An 8,066-nucleotide genomic window follows, 5' to 3' on the forward strand; every position below is an offset into this window, starting at 1 on the left:
CAGGCCACAAGAAGCAGGGAGGAGGACATCAAGGGAAAGGAGGAAAGGTGAGTAGAATCTTTTTAATGTGTAAGAATTTTTAAGAATGGCATATAAGGAGAAATTACTATATGATGAAAAATTACTATAAGATGGGTACAAGGATGGGCACATTAGTAAAACGAGACAATGAAGGTGCACATTACTACAGGATGGGCACAAGGATGGGCACATTACTACAAGGAGGCCAGGATGGGCAATTACTACAAGAAGGGGACCAGGAGGGGCACATTACTATAAGAAGGGACCAGGATGGGCACATTACTACAAGATGAGGACCAGGATGGGCATATTACTACAAGATGAAGACCAGGATGAGCACATTACTACAAGATGAGGACAAGGATGGGCACATTACTACAGAATGAGGACAAGGATGGGCAAATTACTACAAGATGGGGACAAGGATGGAAACATTACTACAAGAAGGCGACAAGGATAGGCACATTTCTACAGGATGGGCACATTACTACAGAAAGAGACAAAGATGGGGCACATTCACATTAATACAAGAAGGGGACAAGGATGGGCATATTACTACTAGCAGGGGATCAGGGTGGGCACATTACTACAGAATGGGGACAAGGATTGGGCACATTACTATAAGATTATTACCCCATGGGAAAATAACCACACGATAATGGCCAAAATTGACATATGGTGCTAATTATAAAACCATATTACTTACAAGAAGGCGTTAAACTGTAAAAAAATGTTAAAAAATAAATTCTAAATAAAGCATGGAAATTTCTTTTTACCATTAAAAAGGGTTTTTTATATATCAGCTAAAATAAACAAGAATGTGCATGTTATAGCCACATCCGTAATGATTCAAGCTATAAAACCGTACCATAAACCATATGATAAAGGCCATTTACAATAAAATAAAAAAAAATCAGCAAAAAAGTGATCCTAAGGGGGTATAGAAAAAATTAGTTAGTATTACTAAAATGTCACTTTGTCCTGCAAATAATGCGCGGCCCCCAAATATTTCTTGTTTTTTTATGTGCGGCCCACATACCCAACCGTGTTTGAGACCCCTGACTTAGGATATAAGCCAAACTAGAATCCTAATTTGCAGATAATGTATTTTGGGCTATTGCCCCTCATCAGTACAAAATATGACATCTGATTTGACTATATCGGAGGCTTGGTATCTAATGGGTAACGTTTCTCCTTATGGAGAGTGACATGTCTAGCAAACCTGTGAGAGGATGCTTATGAATGATGCAGCACTCTTCTGGGAAATTAAATATGCAAATTGCCTCTCACTTCAAGTCGACTGTCTTTTTCCTTGGCTAGGCTTCCAAAAAGAAGTTTTTGTTATTTTTTAATGGTCCACTTGATCTCAAGCCCTGGCATCTTGATGAATGAACAATCTGTAGTATGATATTGTGCAAGTTTAGCTTGGTCAACTCGGGTGAGCTCTGCTGTTATTTTTGATTATATCAAACCAAAGGGTTGCTTGTCTTCCACTTCGCCTTCTTCTTCGTATTCTTCTGACCAAGATGTCCTTCTCCAGTGATTGCTCCTAAGCAGGCAAGTTGCAGCTTGGTGATTCTTGATTTGGGTAACTTGACTGGCTTAATTTTTTCAAAAATTGATTTGTTTGCCATTCATGGTATTCATAAAATCCTTCTCTAGGACCACATTGCCAATGCATCAATTCCTCTTCCATCCTGTTTCTTTATCGTCCAGGTTTCTCATCTGTATATTACCACAAAGACGACCAAATTACGTATGAGTAATGTCTTTGTCACCAGTGAAATAATCCATGATTTGATGACCTTGTCCAATAACTTCATTGCTGATTTGCCCATAGCTATTTTCCTATTGACTTTCAGTGTCTTCACTGCATCTTGAGTCATCATTATTCCGAGTAGATTAAAGTCCATTACAATTTTCACTTCAACTCTGTCCATCTCAAATGTGTCCTGGTCTTACCTGGCAGTAGTCAATATTTTTGTTTTGAGTAGCATTCCCATGTTTGAGCTATTCCATAATAAGCAGGAAGTTTAAGCTCTAAGTTCCAGCTGGCTCAGTGCACTTGATTAGTGGGTTCTTTTGCTTCGCCTCAATCACCCCTTTCAACAAATCATACATCACTAGCCAGCACTGCAGTGGCATATCACTTTACTCATAGTCTATCCCTTTGCTAAGTTTGTTTGGTTGTGATTACTCATCACTAGTGATGAGCGAGTACCAAAAAGCTCGGGTGCTCGAGGCTCGGGCCAAGCATCCCAAGATACTCGTGTACTCAGCCCAAGCACCGAGCCCAATGTTATCCTATGGGAGACCCGAGTATTTTTATGAAATGACTGCCGGCAGCATGTAGAAACCCACAAAAGTCTCAGAAGAGTGCTCAAATGACATGGCAACAGCATGGGGAAGACGCCTTGAAGCATTTATCACTCAAAAGTCACAGCTGTGAACAATTTTGTCCGAGTTTTACGCCATTTTTACGGACTCACCAGAAAACCTTCCAAAATGACACCAAAATGAATTTTCATGGCAGAAATGTTAAGGGCACATACCCAATAGTGAGATAGAGCTGGTGTATGTTACTTTTTGAGATTATTACATGAAAGATTTTACGTAAAAACATTGTGTGGCACTCTGATGTCCAAAACACACGTTTTGTGCTTTTTACTAGCGATGTCGGTCATTTTTTTTCCATTCTATCTCCCTCAGTCCGTCGGTCGGTCTCTCTGTCTGTCTGTCGGTCATTCTCCCCCCTCTCTCTTACTTACCTTCCCTTCCGTTCACTGCCGCGGCGCTGCACAGCTGTTCACTAAACTCCGGCGGCTTTTGCTCTTTTGAAAAAGCCGGCCGCTCATTAATCAATCTCGTATTCCCTGCTTTCCTGCTTTTCGGCGCCTATGATTGGTTGCAGTGAGACACGCCCCCACGCTGAGTGACAGTTGTCTCACTGCACCCAATCACAGCAGCCGGTGGGCGTGTGTATACTGTGCAGTGAAATAAATAATTAAATAATTAAAAAAAACGGTGTGCGGTCCCCCCAATTTTAATACCAGCCAGATAAAGCCAGACGGCTGAAGGCTGGTATTCTCAGGATGGGGAGCTCCACGTTATGGGGAGCCCCCCAGCCTAACAATATTAGTCAGCAGCCGCCCAGAATTGCCGCATACATTAGATGTGACAGTTCTGGGACTGTACCCGGCTCTTCCCGATTTGCCCTGGTGCGTTGGCAAATCGGGGTAATAAGGAGTTATTGGCAGCCCATAGCTTCCAATAAGTCCTAGATTAATCATGTCAGGTGTCTCCCCGAGATTCCTTCCATGATTAATCTGTAAATTACAGTAAATAAACACACACACCCGAAAAAATCCTTTATTAGAAATAAAAAACACAAACCAATTCCCTCGTAACCAATTTAATAAGCCCCAAAAAGCCCTCCATGTCCGGCGTAATCCACGGACCTCCAGCGTCGCATCCAGCTCTGCTGCATGGAGCTGACAGGAGCTGCAGAATACACCGCTGCTCCTGTCACCTCCACGCAGCAACTGAGGTGAGTAGCGCGATCAGCTGAGCTGTCACTAAGGTTATCCGCGGCCACCACTGGATCCAGCGGTGGCCGTGAGTTACCTGATTGACAGCAGCTGATCGTGCTACTCACCTCAGTTGCTGTGTGAAGCTGACAGGAGCGGCGGTGTCTGCTGCAGCTCCTGTCACCTCCATGCAGCAGAGCTGGAAGCGACGCTGGAGGTCCATGGATTACGTCGGACATGGAGGGCTTTTTGGGGCTTATTAAATTGGTTACGAGGGAATTGGTTTGTGTTTTTTATTACTAATAAATTATTTTTTCAGTTGTGTGTGTGTGCTTATTTACTGTAATTTACAGATTAATCATGGAAGGAATCTCGGGGAGATGCCTGACATGATTAATCTAGGACTTATTGGCAGCTATGGGCTGCCATTAACTCCTTATTACCCCGATTTCCCAATGCACCAGGGCAAATCGGGAAGAGCCGGGTACAGTCCCAGAACTGTCGCATCTAATGTATGTGGCAATTCTGGGCGGCTGCTGACTGATATTGTTAGGCTGGGGGGCTCCCCATAACGTGGAGCTCCCCATCCTGAGAATACCAGCCTTCAGCCGTCTGGCTTTATCTGGCTGGTATTAAAATTGGGGGGACCGCACGCCATTTTTATAAATTATTTATATATTTTATTTTTTTTTACAGTTTTACCGGCGGCAGACTATTGTGAACGATCAGTTGATCGCTCCCAGAAGCCGGCCGCCGGGTGATCAGCTGATCGCTCCCTGCAGCAGGCCGCCGGGTGATCAGCTGATCGCTCCCAGCGCCGGGTGATCAGCTGATCGCTCGGCCGCCGAGAATCTGTGCGGGGGGAGGAGTGCGGAGTGGGTGGAGCCGAGCGGGGCCATGGCGCTGAGGACAGGTGAGTGTGTGTGTGCGTGTGTATATACAGTGCCTACAAGTAGTATTCATCCCCCTGCAGATTTAGCAGGTTTACACATTCGGAATTAACTTGGCATTGTGACATTTGGACTGTAGATCAGCCTGGAAGTGTGAAATGCACTGCAGCAAAAAAGAATGTTATTTCTTTTTTAATTTTTTTTTTAAATTGTGAAAAGTTTATTCAGAGGGTCATTTATTATTCAACCCCTCAAACCACCAGAATTCTGTTTGGTTCCCCTAAAGTATTAAGAAGTATTTCAGGCACAAAGAACAATGAGATTCACATGTTTGTATTAATTATCTCTTTTTCCAGCCTTTTTTGACTAATTAAGACCCTCCCCAAACTTGTGAACAGCACTCATACTTGGTCAACATGGGAAAGACAAAGGAGCATTCCAAGGCCATCAAAGACAAGATCGTGGAGGGTCACAAGGCTGGCAAGGGGTACAAAACCCTTTCCAAGGAGTTGGCCCTACCTGTCTCCACTGTTGGGAGCATCATCCGGAAGTGGAAGGCTTATGGAACTACTGTTAGCCTTCCACGGCCTGGACAGCCTTTGAAAGTTTCCACCCGTGCCGAGGCCAGGCTTGTCCGAAGAGTCAAGGCTAACCCAAGGACAACAAGGAAGGAGCTCCGGGAAGATCTCATGGCAGTGGGGACATTGGTTTCAGTCAATACCATAAGTAACGTACTCCACAGCAATGGTCTCCGTTCCAGGCGAGCCCGTAAGGTACCTTTACTTTCAAAGCGTCATGTCAAGGCTCGTCTACAGTTTGCTCATGATCACTTGGAGGACTTTGAGACAGACTGGTTCAAGGTTCTCTGGTCTGATGAGACCAAGATCGAGATCTTTGGTGCCAACCACACACGTGACGTTTGGAGACTGGATGGCACTGCATACGACCCCAAGAATACCATCCCTACAGTCAAGCATGGTGGTGGCAGCATCATGCTGTGGGGCTGTTTCTCAGCCAAGGGGCCTGGCCATCTGGTCCGCATCCATGGGAAGATGGATAGCACAGCCTACCTAGAGATTTTAGCCAAGAACCTCCGCTCCTCCATCAAGGATCTTAAGATGGGTCGTCATTTCATCTTCCAACAAGACAACGACCCAAAGCACACAGCCAAGAAAACCAAGGCCTGGTTCAAGAGGGAAAAAATCAAGGTGTTGCAGTGGCCTAGTCAGTCTCCTGACCTTAACCCAATTGAAAACTTGTGGAAGGAGCTCAAGATTAAAGTCCACATGAGACACCCAAAGAACCTAGATAACTTGGAGAAGATCTGCATGGAGGAGTGGGCCAAGATAACTCCAGAGACCTGTGCCGGCCTGATCAAGTCTTATAAAAGACGATTATTAGCTGTAATTGCAAACAAGGGTTATTCCACAAAATATTAAATATAGGGGTTGAATAATAATTGACCCACACTTTTATGTTGAAAATTTATTAAAATTTAACTGAGCAACATAACTTGTTGGTTTGTAAGATTTATGCATCTGTTAATAAATCCTGCTCTTGTTTGAAGTTTGCAGGCTCTAACTTATTTGCATCTTATCAAACCTGCTAAATCTGCAGGGGGTTGAAAACTACTTGTAGGCACTGTATATATATATACATGCGGAGTGGAGTGCGGGAGGGTGCGGAGCTGAGCGGGGAAGAGTCGGGCTCCCTGCACACATGGCCAGGGTAAATATCGGGTAAAGCACTTTCCTTGGTTACCCGATATTTATCTTGGTTACGGGTCCAGGGAGCCAGAGAGAGCATGCGCAGTGAAATCCTAAGGATTCCGCTGCTCAAAAAAGTCACTGCACAGTATACACACGCCCACCGGCTGCCGTGATTGGGTGCAGTGAGACACCTGTCACTCAGCGTGGGGGCGTGTCTCACTGCAACCAATCATAGGTGCCTGTGGGCGGGGAAAGCAGGGAATAATAGATGGCTGTGTGCAGAGCACAGCGCGCCCGCCGGTATAAAGGCTCGGTCATGCTGTGCGGGCCGGCCAATCACTGCAATTCCACAACTAACAGGGCTGTGGCATTGCAGTGGTCTGCCAGCCAATCCCTGCATGAGGGCTGGCTCTCAAAAGAGCGCCAACATGCAGGGATGAAGACCATGAGTACAGCACGAGTATCGCGAAATTACTCGGTCCCCGCCGAGTAGCCCGAGTACAGTGATACTCGTGCGAGTACCGAGTAGTGACAAGCATACTCACTCATCACTACTCATCACCCCTTTCTCTTAGGCCCATTTCACACATCAGTGAAAAACACTGACGTTCTTCACTGACGTGTAAAACACGCACATGTCCCTCCGTATTCCGTGATTCACGGGACACGTGGGTTGTCCATGTGCAATCCGTGTTCCGTGATCAGTGATTGCATATGGACATTACTCACCTGCCTTCACTACTGCTGTCCATGGTGCTGAACTCCTCAGCTCAGCAGCGTCCTCCCACCGCTCTCTGCAGCTACTTTCTGGTCGGCAATTCCTACTCTCATGAATATTCATGAGCCAGACAGGAGCTGCCGAGAGCGGAGGCTGCAGAGCGAATCGCAGGCAAGTTAAGTTGAAAATATTTAAAATTAATATGTCCGCGATTTTCTGGTAGGTGTTTCATGGATCACACATGGATCACACCATAGTATGGTCCGTGGTTCATCAGTGATGCCATAAAAAAACTGACTTGTCTCCGTGCAGAAACATAGCCACGGGTGTATGCTGCACGGGGACACATTCAGTGAAAATTCACTGATGTGTGAGCAGACCCATTGATTATAATGGGTCTGCGTATGCCAGTGATTCTGGTACGTTTAAAAAAAGCACATACGTACCAGAATCACTGACGTGTGAAGGGGGCCTAAGGCCTCTTTCACACGTCCGTGTAAATCATGCACGTTTTTCACGAATGTGTCAAAGGTGTGTATTGCCCTCCGTGTGCCGTGTTTATGGCATACGTGTGTTCTCCGTGTGTTATCCATGATAACACATGGAGAACAGGAACTTTCTGCTTACCTGTCCCTGGCGTTGCTGTCCATGGTTCTGATCTACGGTCTCTGGTCCTGCCAACTCCCCGCTGCTGCTGCTTCTGGCCCGCAGTGGAGTGAATATTCGATGAGCATAATGAGCGGGTGTCGGAAGCAAGTGACAGCAGCGGCAGAGACAGCAGCGCTGGAGAAGGTGAGTATAGAAATTCATTTTAATTCACAGACACGTGTGTTTTCTCCTGTGCATGTCACACGGATCACATCCGTGACACCCATGTGACACCCGTGATGCCGGAGAAAAATGGACATGTCTACGTGTGGTGCACACGGGCACACGTATGCTCCACACGTATACACGGTCCATGGCAAAACACGCACGTGAGCGCAGACCCATTGATTTTAATGGGTCTACGTGTTCCCATGTCTCCGGCACATGAGGAAACGGACCAAACATGTACCGGAGACACGGATGTGTGAAGGAGGCCTTAGACGGCCTGGCAGACACATTCCTTGCTCACAAGCAACAGCTGTCATGATCTCCTTTGTGGTAAACTTGTCACGGACGTCTTCCGTTGTTAGGAGACATGACAGGTTTGAGTCCG

This window comes from Anomaloglossus baeobatrachus, chromosome 1 (assembly GCF_048569485.1).
Source record: "Anomaloglossus baeobatrachus isolate aAnoBae1 chromosome 1, aAnoBae1.hap1, whole genome shotgun sequence".
Lineage (NCBI taxonomy): Eukaryota > Metazoa > Chordata > Amphibia > Anura > Aromobatidae > Anomaloglossus > Anomaloglossus baeobatrachus.